This window comes from Ictidomys tridecemlineatus, chromosome 3, assembly GCF_052094955.1.
Source record: "Ictidomys tridecemlineatus isolate mIctTri1 chromosome 3, mIctTri1.hap1, whole genome shotgun sequence".
NCBI classification, from domain to species: Eukaryota; Metazoa; Chordata; class Mammalia; order Rodentia; family Sciuridae; genus Ictidomys; species Ictidomys tridecemlineatus.
This window is the reverse complement of record NC_135479.1, coordinates 102,131,310-102,148,323: the sequence shown is the minus strand read 5'-3', so window position 1 is coordinate 102,148,323 and position 17,014 is coordinate 102,131,310. Positions and strand designations below refer to the sequence as shown.

General features: G+C 43.4%; 1 long non-coding RNA gene across 1 annotated transcript; it reads left to right on the top strand.

The window, feature by feature from the left end:
• The first annotated feature begins 8,384 nt into the window (after positions 1 to 8,384).
• Positions 8,385 to 16,910, top strand: LOC120884351 (uncharacterized). Its single transcript, XR_005726761.2, has 3 exons — positions 8,385 to 8,875; positions 9,113 to 9,183; positions 13,186 to 16,910. It is a non-coding gene; the product is annotated as an uncharacterized LOC120884351 (long non-coding RNA).
• The last annotated feature ends 104 nt before the right edge of the window (positions 16,911 to 17,014 follow it).

The following is a 17,014-nucleotide window of genomic DNA, read 5'->3' as shown; positions in this document are numbered from 1 at the left end:
TCCCTCAGGGCATGAAACAGGGGGAGCCACTGTTCCTCCACCAATATACCCAGGAGTACAGAAAATATAGGTCTACACAAAAACTTGTCCGTAAATGTTCATGATGTTATTCACAACAGCCAAGAAGTGGAGAAAATTATTATATTTTATAATACCTGTATGTCCATCTGTTGATGAATAAATACACAAAATGTGGCCTATCCATAAAAAGGGAGGAGGTTGAAAAAGAATCGTAGAGACGGTTTACAAATCCTATATCTAAGGACTTATATCTAGACTGCATAAAAACTCTTACAATTCAAAAATAAAAGGACAACCTAATTAAAAATGGGCAAAAGATGTGAGCTGACAGTCTAAGAAGACAGATGAGTGTTCAATAAGCATATGAAACTCACTCAACCTCAGCAGCTATTAGGGAAATGCAGATCAAAACCACAAAGAGATAGCACTTCACACTCTAGGTGACTTCCATGGGACAGCAGATGACAATGAATGCTGGTGAGGATATGGAGGAGCATGAACCCCATACACTGCTGGCGGATATCAAGTGGGGCAGTGATGTGGAAAATAGTCTAGAAATTTCTCAAAAGGTTGAAATAGAGTTAACAGATGGCCCGCCCAGCAATTCCACCCCTAGACATAGCCAAGAGAAATGAAAATGTATTTCCACGCAAAAAAAGTATATACAAGTATCCACAGAAGCATTGTTCATAACGCCCAAAAGATGGAAGCAACTCAAATGTCCATGAATAAATAAACAAAATGTGGTTGTAACATACAGTGGAATATCATTCGGGGGAAATGAAGAAATGAAATGCTGATGGAAGCTACAACATGAATGAATCTTGACACCTTTGTTCTAAGAGGCCAGACACAAAGGCTGCATGTTACCTGACGGCACTCACACGATACGTGCAAAGTGGTCAACTCCATTCAGATAGACGGCGTCTCAGTGGTCACCAGGGCCTGGGGTGGGAGGCAGGGGGATGAAAAGTGAAAGACACCCTGCGGTTTCTTTTGGGTGATGAAAATGTTTTAAAATTAGACAGTGGTAATTCATAACTCTGAGCATACTAAGAACCCCCAAATTGCATACTTCAAAGGGAAGATTTTATGTGAATCAATAAAGCACTTATTTATACATATGTGTTTTTGCATGCCGTGTGACCTTGGGTTATGTAGTCTCTCAATTTCTTATCTCTAGGATTCTGTGAGGTTTTATCAATATGTTCAATTTAATAAATACTGATGTATAATAATTACTGACATATAATAATTATGTTAAGTGATATTATGAACCACTTAACACCACGCTTGGCCTAAAGCAGGCCCTCTGATAGTTATTATTTTAAATTCTTTAAGTTAAAAGCCAACTTCTTTTCTTTTGGTGTCTTTTTCTGTCTTTTCTTGGTGTGCAATTGCTAACCATCCCCTTCCAGTTTGCCTCTATTCATGATGAGTAAAATCAGATTCACGACACTTATCTGAGTGGTAGTTTCACATTTATCTGCTTGATTTAATCAATGTGTGTCTTGTGCTAAACCATTTCCAGAAGGGCAGGATCCCTCCTCCTTCTTTCCACCCTGAGTCACCAGGCCAGACCCACAGGGCAGCTCAAGGAACAGCTGTCCAATGAGTGGAAGAGGAGGGACAGATATGTATAATATCCGCTCAGTGAGTGGCCTTCCTGTCAGAGGTGGTTCCCAGTGAGGGGCGGGTGTGGAGAGAAGGCAGGCTGTCATGCAGGATGCAGGCTGTCATCCATGAATCACAGGGGTGATGTCCTGAGGTTGCCCGATACCTTCTCCCCAGGTTGTACTACACCAGAGTTCACAAGGTGCTACTTCAGGGGCAGGCAGGACCACTTCACCCAAATATATCTCATTCAACCAGCCACCAAGGTCGGAAATATCTTTAATAGGACACAAAACCTCTCATTCGTAGTCAGAGATCAAAGGTAAGACAGGGAAGCTTTCCATCAGCCAGGACAATCGACAAGCTGAGGCCATGACAGGGCAGCAGAGCACCTGGGGTAGAGTACAAGGGGGCAGAACTTTGCTGTTCCCATCTCCCCTCTCCCAGCCCATCCACTTCCTGGTCTCTGGGTGAAAATCTTGTAAGCCACAGGACCCAAGCCTTTGCCTAGGACATCTGATTCTGGGCCTAGGTGATGCACCTCCGCACACCAACCAGAAAGAGAGCTGCGCTCCATTACTCTGACCTCCCAGGGGCCAGGTGTCTGTCAACGGGCCCCAGCTGCTGGCTGTGATCCCTTCTGATCCAGTCTGACCCCCAGATCCTGGGCTGCCTTCATGCTCCATTTTAAACTTGTTAAACTGTAAAACATAACACAGAGCGCACACAGAATACAAAAGTACCGTTCAATGAATTATTACCAACACCTGTGTAATTTATATGCAGGTCAAATTACATTTTATGTACAAAAATGCAAAAAAGTTACATTAATTTATTGTATTAAAATAAACCTCAGTAAGAATGATTTTTTTAAAGAAATGATGTATTTCTCACCCCACCCCACCCCTGCCCCACACACGCACACACAGCCCATTTCCAATCCCAACTCTATATTCCTCCCTCAAGAAACCAGCAGAGTGTTTTTCTCTGTGGATTTATCACTTACGAAATCATCTCTAAAAACATAGTTAATCTTTGCCTTCTTCTGAACTTCACATAAATAGAATCAGGATATCAGTCCATCTATCCTATCCTGTCTCCCTATCTTGCAACGGTAGTTTGATTTATATATATATACATGACCTGGTGAATGAGCATCTCGTAATTTGTTTACCCTACTGCTGGTGGGTACCAGGGTTGCTTCCAGTTCCCAGCTGTTACAATCACACTGCCTGGATGTTCATGAATGAGTCTTTTGCTGTACCTGAGCATCTATTCCTAGTCCCTGTATGTCTGGGAGTAGAGCCCAGTAACACCTCGTGGGTGTGTGCTCCTTCTCTTTACCAGGTTATGTCAAGCTACTTTCTGAAATCACTGCACCAGCTGGTGTTCTGGCCAGCAGTGTGTGTGAGACGTCTTCATCTCAACTTTCACCATCACTCCCTCTGCATTCCTACCTCATGGCTTTAGAGATCCTTTCTTTCCCGTTGTTAGCTCCTCTTCAACTTTCTTCTGGTGATTTCTCTCCCACCTATCAGCATGTATTCACTATCTTTTTCTGCATCACAAATTAGACCAAAACTTAATGGCTTAAAACAATAAACATTTACTACCCCACACACTCATCTGTGTGGGTCAGGAATCCAGGAGTGCCTTTCGTGAGTGGTTCTGGTCAGTCTCTCCTGAGGGCGCCAAACATAGGTCTGCCCAGGCTGCAGTCATCCCAGGGCTTCCTCTGGGGTCAGAGGATTTGCTCTAGGGCCGTGCATGCCTGTGCCTGCCAGTGAGTGCTGGCTGTTGGCAGGGGGTGAAGTCCTTGCCCATGTGACGTCCCCAGAGAGATGCTCAAGTGTCTTCATGACATGACAGTTTTTGTCCTCCCCAAAGAGGGCAAGGACAAATCACAGTGCCCCTAAACTCTGGCCTCAGAAACCCCTTCTGCCATGTTCCATTCCTTACTAACAAGGCAACAATCATGGTTCACCCTAAGGAGACTCCGTTATTAGAAGGATTTTTATCTTTAAAACAATGTGGTACACCAGAAAACATAATTTAAGACCTGATGATTTTTCACCATTTGGTAAGTAGCCAAGTAATCATTAGTTTGGGCATCAATAAAGTGATTTTAATTCAATAATTTAAAAATTCCTGATGGAACGCCTGTAATCCCAGCAATTTAGGAGGTGAGACAGGAGAATCACAAGTTCAAAGGCAGGCTCAGCAACTTAATGAGGCCTTAAGCAACTCAGAAATATCCTGTCTTTTTTTTTTTTTTTAAGCCTGGGGATATGGATAAGTGGTTAAGTACCTCTGGGTTCAATTCCCAGTACCAAAAAAAAAAAAAAAATTCCTGGGTGAAGGTTTGATGAGAAACAGGAAAAGTGTACAGTCTGAACATATATTCTCACAAAATATTAGTTACAATAATGTTACGGAAGAACACCTAGCCAAAACCACCGAGACCAAGCTATCAAAATTAGCCTCATCAATAATGACACATATCAGAGCCACAACTTCCAATGTGATGCCCTGAGGACACCTAACATCACTCCTGGGATGTCCCGGCCTCAGATGTCTAACCTAAATTCAAGCACAGAGAAACATCAGATGAGAGAAATAACCCCAAAGCAAGGAACATTCCACAAACAAGTAGGTGCATCCTCCATAGTGTCAAGGTTGAGAAACGCACAGGAAGGTTATAGAATTGTCCCAGACTAAGGAGACATGAAGAGGACACAGGTACAATTCTGACCAGAACCTTCCATTAACCCAGTGACTGCTAAGATTCTAAGAAGTCCAGCAGGCTAGCTAACCCTGTGTCAGTGATCACGTTCTGATTTCAAAAGACCTTCGTGATCACATAAAGCATGAACACACGAGGAAGCAGGGTGGAGCGTGTATAGGAATTCCTTGTACTAGTTCTGCAACTTCCTGATACATCCACAATTATGTCAAAATGAAACCTTAAAAAATGAGACTATCTTATGAGCCATACCAACACGTCAGAAGCCATCGTCTCTAGGATGGTTAGCAACTGTAGGGAAGACCAGCTTCTACCCCTTTCTCCCTCGAGGCCCACCAGGCCTTTCTAGTGAACCCACACAGCTGTCTGTCTGGAACACATATCTGACTGTCCATCTCCTGCTCGAAACCTGCTGAAGTTTCTCATGTCTGAGGACAAATCCATCTTCCCTCTCCGGGGAACCCTCAGGTAACTCCTCCGTCACAGCTACATGGAACTGAACATGGCGCAGCTGGTCTCCTTCTTGGGGTCTCTGCACAAACCCTTCAGAGTATTTTTTTTCTCCCCCTCCGCCCACCCCCCAAAAGTACTGATGTTATTTTAGAGACAAATTTAGAAATCTCCAAATTATAAAGCTTATTTGGACCTCTCTGGTCTCCAGATAAGGTTCATCATCCTATTTCCTGTCACCTCGATAGGGACGTCCCTCAGAGCACAGTGTGCTGTGTTGTCCTAGGTGTTCCTCTGTCGAGATTTGGGTTTGTTGTGGTGGTTTCTGTGTTTCCTAACTACTCTTCACTTCTAGAGGGCCTCCTCTAAATAAGCTGTCTTCATCCCCAGGCTCAGACATAGGAATGGACAGAGGACGGGCCTACAGTTATTTATGGCTGTGGAACAAAATGCCCCAAGGACTAGCAGGTAAAAGTGAGAAACTCTTATTATACCCCCTGTTTCTGGGAGCCAGGAATGTGGAGGCAGTTTGTCAAGATGGGTCCTGGCTCAGGGTGGAATCCAGGTGTCAGCCAGGGTCGCCATCATTCGCTGTCACCTGAAGACGTAACTGAGCTCCCAAAATGTCTCACTCAAACCACTGCTGACAGCACCCTCAGACCTTCCTGGGCTGTTGGCAGGAGGCTGGTTCTTCACCATGGGACGCTTGCTGAGCGTCCCCATGAGTAGGCAGCTGATATGAAGAGAAGGCGCCAGCCTCCATTTCTTTTATAATCCATCTCTGAAGGGACACACATCCCTGTCACCATACCTTTTGTACCACACTACATGGCACACGCTTGCCAGGAGGCAGCAGCCATGGGGGGAGCTCCCGGCCCCGGCAGGCCTCATGCAAAGCCTGAATGAAGGAATGAAGGAATGGCATCAGGATTACACATCCCAATGCACTAGTGATCAAAGAACTGAACAAATTCACTCATCTTGAAGTCGCCTTGGCTAGAAAATGTCACCCCCCCCCACCTCAATTAGGATCATCAACAGTGCTGTAATGTGGTACAACAGGTATGGTGACAGGGACGTGTGTCCCTTGAGAGAGGTTTCCACAGATTATTTTCCCCCTCTCATTCCCTGCAAAAGAAGAACCCCATCATTTTTCAGAACTACAAACTGAGAACAGGGAAGATGGGTGATTGACCTCAGGTTACTAGGAGGGTCAGACAGCCCAGGCATACATCCTGTCCACTGCGAGTTGCCAGAGTGAGTCTTAGGTGAGCACATCCTCTGGGTGCCATGAGGTGTTCACATTCCTGCGTCTTCTTCCATCTCTCTCCAGGGGTGACCCCTGGGGTCAGGAGATGGCCAGCTCATGGGATATCAGTATGTTACGATTTTCCTTTTTCTATAAAAGCTAAACAAATATCTGATCATCCTTGTAGATTTTTACATGAGATTCTCGTATTGCTTAATAGCTGTGTGCCTGCCAGAGAATCCACGGCCACTTTTTTTTTTTTTTTTTTTTAAGAGAGAGTGAGAGAGGAGAGAGAGAGAGAATTTTTTTAATATTTATTTTTTAGTTCTCGGCGAACACAACATCTTTGTTGGTATGTGGTGCTGAAGATCAAACCCGGGCCGCAAGCATGCCAGGCGAGCGCGCTACCACTTGAGCCACATCCCCAGCCCTCCACGGCCACTTCTTAAGCTCTGGTGTCAACCACTGTCACTCCACCAGTCCATCTAGCTCCATCAACATCTCCTCCTTCAGTAGATTTTCCTGACCAAGCGCTTGCTTCTTTATTTAAACACCATTAGCTAATATATATATTTTTTTACTCTTAGGGCATTTAACCTCATTTTTAAAGTATTTAGTTACATATAAGACATGTCATACATATTTTTATTCCCCACATCCCCAAAATAAATATTCCTTAAATGGATACATTCGATTTCCTTTAATAGAATAAGAATTTAAATTCACCACAGGGGATCTTTACTCTTGAAAACTGTGCAGTAAATATTTTTGCAATATTCAAACCATTTTTTAATTTTTTTTAAACTTTGTTTATTTTTGCTCATTGTTGTGAATTCAGAGTTTTGGAATTATGCTTTGGAAGGCAGTACCCATACTCTGAAATTAACAGGTTACACATGTGTGGTGTTGACACACTTGCCCTTTAACAGAGTTAAATTCAGGAATTGCATGCACTTCCAAGGCCCTCTGATTATGTGTGTCATGTTTATGAGTGGCCGCATTCCAGAGAACTGAGTGTGTGCTGCAAAATGAGGAGTGTTGGGCGGGGGAGTCCTCATGAGGGAAGAGAACCCAGCACTCCAGCTCCCTGGCTCTGTACTGGAGGAAGGGGAGCAGGGAGTGCACCTCCGGAACAGCAGTGAAAAGAAGAGAGGAAGGGAGGTGGAGGGGCAGAGGGGGCCTGGCTGCACTTGGAGGTGGCCCAGAATGGGCAGAGGCAGAGGCGGTCAAAGCAGGCTGTCTCCGTCTCAGTGCCATCCTTCGTGGATTGCTGACTTCCAGGACTCCTCTGGCTCTCTTTACCTGGCCCCTCTCTTTGGGGGTGCCCACACTAGGATGTCACTGTGTACTCGGGGCTTCCTGAGCCATCAGCCCTTCACCTAACTCACCTTTGCCCACCTGCGAGGGGACTGGGGCTTGGGATCTGGTACGATGGAGTCCAGTGGTTGTGCGGGGTCTGGCTCTGCAGGGATCTGGTGGGACTTTAGTTTTCTCATCTACAGATTGGAGCTAAGAGTATCTATGATCAGGATTGTCGTGGGGCACTCAGTAAACAGCAGCTGCTGAACAGCAGGGCAGCACCCTGGTGAGAATCCCAGGGTCAGGATCTGGGTGGAGCAGTTCTTGCTTTGTCACCTACTTCCTGGTGACCAGTGCTCTCTGTGCCTCACTTTTTAAAACTATCTGATGACTGTGATTTCTAGTGCAGTATCTGCTCACAGAGCTGATGAAGCAAGATGGTGCTTACAACTCAGTCTGTCACACAACAAGCATTCAGTGGATGGAAGTGGCTGCCATAGAAGTTGTGCTTATTGCTGTCACTATTATCACAAAGGATGTACAGAGGGCAACAGCTAAGACCCCTCCTCTGGTGCGAAACCACGTGGACTCAGGTCATGGTTTTGAACTTTACCTGTTTGACCCCAGACCCTCCAATCCCTACTCTGTAATTTGGGGATAACAGTGTGTACTTCGTGGGGTTAAATGAACTAGTGTATGCAAATTACCGACAGGAACCTGGTAACAACAAACACTGGCCATTATCATTATAGATTCCAGTCTATCACAGCTCCAGCTCCAGGCATTCCTATGGGTTCTTTTAAAGCAAGATATTTTGTACAATCCAAAATACTTAGTTTAACTATTCAGTGGTGGTTAATCTGGACTATCAGTTCCCTTGGAAATAAGCCATCTTTTAGCCATCAGAGTTTTCACGGGGTCCCAGCTGACCATCTGTCCAGCGTCAATGTGTATAGCAGATGTGAACTACATTTTGTGAACTCTTGCTTCCCAGGAGGAGACTGCAAAGTCTCACAAAGTCCAGTGCCCTCAATTCAAGAGAACACCGTTCTGTGGGTTCTCTCTCCCCAGACCTGCAGGACTGGCACCCTGGCAGCTGCAGGAGGGAAGAGCCGCAGTGAGACGGAGCTGCCTCCCAGCCTGCTGCAGACCCTGGGGCTCTCTGGCTTTCTGGCTGCACCGCAGCCACAGACAAGGCTCTCCCTCAGATACCGGAAAGGCTCACAGTCCAGGAAACTTTTTTTTCTTTGTCTTCAGCCAATAATCTCGTAGCCCCGTGATGTCACCCCACAATTATGCAATATGACTTAACTGTTGGAAAGGTGACAGGAATTCCACTGACACCAGGCTCGCCACGAAACTGCTTAGCTGCTAAATTAGTCATGTGGTGCATCAGAGATCAGCCACTTTGAGGCTGTGATTAACTGCAGTTCAAACAGCACTGCTGTCTGGGAGGGGAAGTCAGGCCCATCACTCAGCGTCTGGGTGATGCAGAGGAGGTGGGGACTGGGCTCCACTACACCACTGGCCACTTGAAAAAGGACACGGAGTGAAAAGGAAACACTTTCTACCCTCTATTTCCAGGAGGAAATTTGCACTGCATTTCCTTGACTGTCTTCTAACATTAGTCATCTTAATCTCTGGGCGGTTTTCCCAGTCCAAGTAGGATGAGAATAGGACCTTGTTCCTCGGCGACAGCAGGCATTGTTTATCCTTGTTTTCTTTTTCTCCCACAGACTGGCCTCTGTCCTATGATCCAGCTACACAGTGAAAGGGGACTTTTTTACTGACCCTGAGCCACGGCAAGGTAACTGCTATCCCTTCTTCTGCAATGTCAGTTGTTGAAGTAGTGCTTACATTTTCCCATCTCTAAAATGTGTGTGTTGGGAAAAAATTAGGAAATACTAAAAGCAACAAAAAAGAAGGAAAGCCCCCATAATCCCACCCTGCTTAAAACAATCACAACTCAAACTTTGATTGTAATTTTTCTTGTCCCAATAAGGACTCCATGAACACAACAGGCCACACAATTGTCTGGCAGCGTGAAGGAGCTGCCATCCACAGAGAAATGAGACTCCATCCCTGCCTTCGAGGGGCTCAGGGCTTAGCCTTAGCTAATGGGGGATCCAAACACAAAGAGTCCTTTAGCAGAGCTTGGGGAATGGAATGTGGGTGGGGAAGATGGAAGGATTACTAGGGAAGAGCAGAGGAGTCCAGGAGCCGCTGCTCAGGGACAAGGGCAGGTTTTACAAGCTACCAACAGAGACAGGATAAGCATTTCAAGCTTCCAAAGCAATCTGACAAAGTAATATTATTTCTTTTGAACCTATACTTTTAAAATACCAGGCTTGTATTTTGCATGTTGTTTTAGTTTTATTTTTGTTATATTTATTTTTATTGCATTTCCAAAATATCAGTTAACAATGGATCCGAAATTAAAAAAAAAAAAAAAAAAAACTTCCTCTGTCACTATGAAGAGTTTGAAAACCAATGTCCTCGGTCTCTGGATAACGTAGTTAAGCATAAGCTGATCAACTGTCCTACTTGTGCTAAAATTTGGAAAAGTCCAGGAAAATTAGATGAATTGGCCACCTTAGGAGTGTTTGATTCCAAGAAAAACTTAGCTCCATGAAAGAAGAGTTGAAGGCGTAGCAATCATCAAAGAAACAAAAAAATTTCTCTGACCTAAAGAGAGAGATTAGACTTCAGGTCAAAGAGTTCACTAAGAGCCAGGTAAAATTATTAAAAGGAGAGTTAGTCCAAGGATCAGGAGAGAAACCTTAAAAAATCACACCCACACGGCAAAGCAAAATGAAAAAAATAAAGGAATCAGGTTGTAAGGCACAATATTTCATATTACATTCCTTCAGCAAAAAGATATCTGCTTATGTTTTCTAAGACGGAAAAAAAAAAAGAAATAGGAAGAACTAACTATACTAACACAACAATGAGGGTAACAAAATGAAACCAGCAAACAATACAGGGGAAGAAGAAAACCCAAGCATTCTAATATTAAGGATTAACATAATTTCCTTGATTTGTTGTCAGATTTGGCTGTGAGCTTCAGGGTTGGAGATGAGGAGATCATAATCAATCAAGTCAGCTGTCACAGTGAAGGAAGAACCACATACCCTTCTCAACAGCCCATTTTTCACAGCACTGAGATCTATAACAAATTCTCTCACAAAGTTTAATGTCAGGGTCACCAAGCAATGTGGCACCCGTCGCTTCTGTAGCATCAATGCAGTAAATGTAGAGTGAATTTTAAAAAACCTGCTTCCTACAAGGATCCTCAGGTCACTGAATGTCTCAAGATGTACAAAAAACATTATAATCTAAAGACCTTATTTGACCCAAGGATAGAACTTAGGATACCCCAGGGAGTAGATGAGTGGCATGTCACTTAAGTTTCTCTGAATATTTCTCTCAGCCAGGCCTCCAGTGCAGCAGCAGGTAATTTGAGGTCTCACCATGTCTGAAAAGAAGGTACTGTGTTGCTCTGAGTTGCTGATGATAGGTATATAAAACTTCTTGTCTCAAAGGAAATAGGGCTGGACTTCATGTACACAGCCGTTTTGTCACTGATATTAGCATTGGACATCAAATTTGTGTGATTATAGGCTGTTATGCTTCCTATAGTAAGTATTACTTTAGTACATATAACTAAATAACATTTTAGTTAATAATAATTAAGTAGTAGTTTTACTTCGTCTCTGATATCTCCATATATTTAATAAATTTTGTAAAACTTTCAGTTCTAATGGGTATGAACTATTTATCCAAATATTGCTATAGAACCCAATCCTACTAACTTTAAGGTAAAAAACTTCTTTCATATGCAATGTATTTAAATACGCAAGAATCAGGTTGCAAATCAAGTATACACATCATGATCACCTTTTGTAAAATACATATTTGTATAGATATAGTATGTTCTAATATCTAAGCACAGAACAAGAATTAGAGAGATAAATATAAGAATGTTAACTCTGAATATCTCTGTGGCAGGATTTGGATCACTTTTTCACCTTCTTTTTGCTTGTCTAAATATTTAAATATCCTGGAATTTTTCTTGAATTAACTTTGCAGAAAGAAAAATAATGACACTATTGTTTTACACATGGGAATGCAGGGTGGTAGCAGGGGGCGTCTCTAGGTCATTCCTGAGGTCAGTCAGCCTGGCGATCATACCTCCACCCACCACAGAGTTGCCCTTCAGCAACTTGCGCAATGATTTTCAAGATAGGATGGTTTAGGAAAGAATGGAAGTTGGTTGGAGGTAAGTGCCGACTCTGCCATGTTTGCAGCTATGGGACTTTGGCCCAGTGTTGAAACTGTTACTTCTCTGATTCCCATGTTCAACATGGGACAGGAATTGCTGTGAGCATAAAATGAAATCTCTAATGCAAAGTTCCTGGGATTAAAAGAGCACTTAATAGACAGACTATGCTCTCCCGACTCCTAACACAATTTGTCCTGGTCCTATTAATGTTTGTTCTCCTCCCTGGAGAAGCTCAAGTCCTTGGTTTGGTCCCATCAAAGAGACAGAGGAGGAGGCAGGCATAGTCTCTCTCGGCCACATTCACTACCAGGGGCCAGAGGAAGGGAGAAGGAAGAACCGCTGCAGAGACTGTACATTAAGCACTAGGTCACATGTGTTGCTGGGCTTAGGGAAGGTGCCATTGTGTCCCAAACGTCCATCACCTCTCAAGTGTCTCAAGTTCCCACCTTGTTATTAATGCCTCTGTCTCTTGAGAACCACCTCACATCATCCACCAGGCGTTCAAAAGTGGTTTCTTTAATTCCTGCTCCATCTTCACAGAATCCTCCCCCAGACGAACAGGTTTGGTTGGCTCTTTCCTCATTACAGTTGGGGCACGTTTTCAGAACCCCATTTCATAGGATTTAGGACTCAAGAAAGGTCAATTTTGTTTTTCTGCCTCCTGATCTGCATGTCGATAGGAGTCCTGGCTTTATTTTCTGCATTTCTGGTTTGAAACTCGTCTCTCTATGTTAAGCCCAACTTACTTAAATGAGCCTCATTTTCATCCTCGTGGAGAAAATTAGAAAGCTAATGAACAGGTATCTAATTATCGGACTCCAGTTTTGACTAGATAAAGTCTTCAAAAAAGAATGGAATTTCATCAAATTTACAACATGGGAAAGCATTCCTGTACAAGAATGTCTCTGGGTCTATAACAACTTGTACTCTGCATAACTTTGCCACAATATTTCAGAGTTGAGCAATGGCAAGGCCTGCGGGATTGGGAATGGGGGCTCCCTGCTCATGATCTATTGCAGTTGTGTTGCATAGGATTGCACAACAAAGGTTTCTATTTTTTTTTCTTTATCCCGAGCCAGCTAAGCCTTTTTCCTTCCCTCCCTTAAAACCTCACCCTTTATACTCTGTTTTCCTGATATGAAAACCTGAAGACAGCAAATTACTAACTGCATCCTTTAAAGCCCTAAATAAATATGATCCAATTATCCACATAAACGTGACCTGCGTCTTTACCCCCTGAAAGACTTCCCAGTGATTTATCTACAAAAGCTGGGGTTTTCTGCAAACACCTTTCCCAGAAAGTGTCCCCAGATGGCACGTGATCTTTCCATTTCAACCCGCTGCCTTGCTCAGGTGTCACCCGACTGCCCTGCTTTCCTCGCTCTGCCTTTATTCTCAGCACAATGTGCTCTCCACAGATGACACACCGAGTCCTGGTCTTTCTTGGCTGACTTCCGTTCTCAATCCTGGCCCTACAGTACCCCGCACATGTACTGGTTGCTAACATGCCTTTTATTATTTCCCTAGGGTTCTCACTGGGCCTTCGCGTGACCTTCAAACGCCCTGGTCGTCTCTGCAGTGATCTCCAGTTCTTCCACACTGATGGAGCTTGGCTTGGGGTTGTCATCACTTGTGTGCTTTTTCAATTTCCAGTTGGTCGGGAGCCAGCCCTCTGCTCTCCACCCCAGTCACCCTGGACACGGCCTATCCAGGTCATGATTTCTATTCACGTTTCTCACCATTTGAGGGAGTAAATCCAATTTAAAGTAGAAAGATGAATGACAGGGGATAAATCAACAAGAGATCCAGGATGGTCCCTAGGGAGTCGATCATGGAGCAACAAGAATCCTAGACACTGTCAATCCCATCGTCTCAGGTGACAGAGCTGGGGTCTGACCCAAAGTCACAGCCATTCCAACAAATCAGCACCAGAGTCACCTGGAGGAGCATTTCCAATGGGTTAAAATGTTTGACTTTGGAATCATAAGGGCCTGGGTTCAAGATCCAAGCTGAGTGGTCTTGGATAGTTAGCATAGACCCCTCACCCACAGTGTTTCCACCTGTCCTGTGAGGTACATAGCTGGTAAATGGTCAATGCTCATCATCGGCTGGACTCAGCTCTGTGGCCTTTTAATCAAGTGCTCTTCACAAGAGAATGCTGCTTTGTTCAGACTCCCATATTCCATGTTCAGTCTTCACTAATGGTGGTGAAACTGTGCTTTGGCTGAAAACCAATCTATAACACCTAGCATGCAGGTACTGCCACGCCCACGCAGCCATGAAAGACGACCCACGTGGTGGTCCCATCCAATTACAATGGACCTGGAAGTTTGGGTCACCCGGTGATGTCATGGCCCTCGTGATGCTGAACCACAGAACTGGCTCTCATGTATGTGGTGACACCAAGGCAGGGCCAGTCACGCAAGCACACGCCATCATGTTCAGAACACATGCCACCCTCTGTCATATTTTGGAATGTTCTCTTCTGACTTTTTTTAAGAAAATGTTTAATAGAACAGCCTGCCGCAACTTTTGGCCACACCTCATGCATCTGTCTACTGTGGCTCATGAGCACATGGAGGCGGGTCTGGCGAGTGACCTAGCCAGCAGGGTTTATGTAGGACACATCACAATGTTCATTCAATGAAGCCGCCTAACCACACGCTTCTCAAAACACATCCCACCATCAAGGGACGCTGGCCGCAGCCATGGACCTGCATAGAATATCCTTGTAAACACAGCATTTCACACAGTGCCTAGCACAGAGGGAGGATTTCACATAGTCCAGAACACCGGGGACAAAGCTGAATGATCAGGACGCTCTCCTCCCATGTGTTCCCAGGAACAGAGTCCAGGTCCTAGAGCCAGTTCTCAGGGTCCACAGGGCCCCATTGCTCATTCAACCTGGGCCTCACACAGTGGGAAGTGGAGCACTTGGAGACGGAAGGAAAGGTGTTTTCTACCTCTCTCCCTTCAGAAGGCAAGTTCACTGACCACAGAGGCTGGGTCTCTGGAGGACCTACTGTGTGCTGGCACTGTTGGAGGGCCCAGGCACCAAGAACACAAGAGGCATAGTCCCTGATGTCTCGAGGCCTGAGTGCAGGGGGCCAAGCCAGGGAATTCAGATAGTGCCAGGTGCTAGGAAGAGGTTAAATGGTGTAAGGTGCTGAGAGTGGTCAGGAAGGGGAGGGCAACTCAAGACACGCGGGTCAGGGCAGAGAGTCAAGGGTCCCGATGCTGGGGAATATCAAGGGCAGCGCTGCTCAGTGCTGAAGGAAAAGGAGGTGCTCACAACTGTTGGAAGAAGGAAGGAGTCAGTTCCTCCCATACAGAAACCAGGAGCACAGTAACTTTTCAGTCTGGAAGTATAAAACGGAGAAAAGTACCAGAATTATCACATCTGTTTCAGACTCGGGTTTTGGGAGACTGTAAGAGGCTCAGCTGTGACCTTAGAGGAAACACAGCCCCAGCCCTTGGTGTTGCCCTGATGTCTCTCCCAACTCGCACCCATTCCCACTCAGCCACCCACAAACCATGTGAGCCTGTTAAAGCTCGGCCCGGCCCGTCTCAGCCCTTGGGAAGCATGGTTCACCTGTATCCTCCAAACTAATGGCACTCCTTTTTGTTTTGCTTTGTTCTGTTTCGTTTCATTTAATTTGAAGACAGCACTGCCTTGTCCAACCCGTAGTCTACACAGCCCGTCTTGGGAAGCCCTGGCCTACCTCTCTTCACGACCTACAGTCAGGCTGTGGTAATTCTTAGTTTTCAGTCCTAGTTTGTTCAGTGGAATCATCAAATAAATAAGGTAATATGACTCTTGGAAAGATACAGTAGTTTGGTTTGTCGGTGTGAAAATAAAAGGTGCAAGAGTCTTGGCAGATCTAATTTCACCACATTTATTCACCTTAAAGTAATTTTAACAGAGCTAAAAATGTTAATTCATATAAAGGCAAATATGTGCAAGATATACTAATGTTAAGTTTTGTGAAAAAAAATCTAATTCTAAAAGTAAAAATCCAGTTCAAATATATTTTATATAGCATGAATTAGTAAGATTTTTAAATTAAAGCTAATAATTTCTGCTCAATGAATGCAAAAAAAATTAATTTTATTCATCATTAACTTTATTCATCTGGCTTATTGTGATCACAACCATTTTAGATGGCAGAACTATTAGGCACTTTAATTTTTAAAAATTAGATACATTAGATTTCACTGTAATATAGAAACTTAATAAAGGACAAAAATCCATGTTAAAGGCTAATTAATACCAGTGACACTTTCCTAGTAGCTAAAAATAAGATTAATGGCAAGTCTGTCCAATACTAGTCTATAATTATATTATGTTTGAAGTCTACTTGTAATATTGACTTTATGCTTCTTTTATTAAAATAAATCTAACCCTACAAAATGGTTGATCTACTTTTTAAACTTACTTTTTAAAGTCTACACAAAAAATGTTAAAATTCAAACATAAATGTCATACATTTGTCATTAGAACGTATACAGAACTCACTTCCTAGGTAAGTTTTAGCTGTCTTTGTGAAACTCTTCATAAATTTTCAATTTTCTAATACCTCTAAAATTATGTCAGCTCTGCTGGGCACAGCGGTGCATGCCTATAATTTCAGGATCACAGGTTAGAGGCCAGCCTCAGAAAATTAGTAAGGCTCTAAGTAACTTAATGAGAACCTGTCTCAAAATTAAATAAATAAATAAATAAATAAAAAGGCCCTTGGGTTCAATCCCTGGTAACAAAAAAAAAATGACATCATCTCAAATAAAGTTCCCTTAAAATGAGTCACTGAGTGAATGAATGTTAGTAATGTAGAAACCATAAATGTTAATAGTGTGATGCATTTTCAAACCAGGTTTCCTTTGATAAATACCAAATAATTTGTTACACTCCCAAAATTGGTCTTCAGAATATAGAAGATAAACCCAAATTACTCAACTGATTAATGTACACCTCATAAAATAAGATCTGCATCACCATTAACAAGAATTAATCTAAATTGCCCCAAAACACTAATTTATGCAAGTCTCCAGAGAAAATTTACTTTTTAAAGTCTACACTTTGGGGCTGGGGATGTGGCTCAAGTGGTAATGTGCTCGCCTGGCATGCGCGGGTGTTGGGTTCTGTCCTTAGTACCACATAAAAATAAAATAAAGATGTTGTGTAACCGAAAAATGAAAAATAAATATTTTTTAAAAATCTCTCTCTCTCTCTCTCTCTCTCTCTCTCTCTCTCTCTCTCTCTCTTAAAAAATAAAAAATAAAATAAAGTCTACACTTTATTTGGTCTGTAACAGTCAATTCAGAATTATAACCAAGAATTTTATCATACTTAACAAAT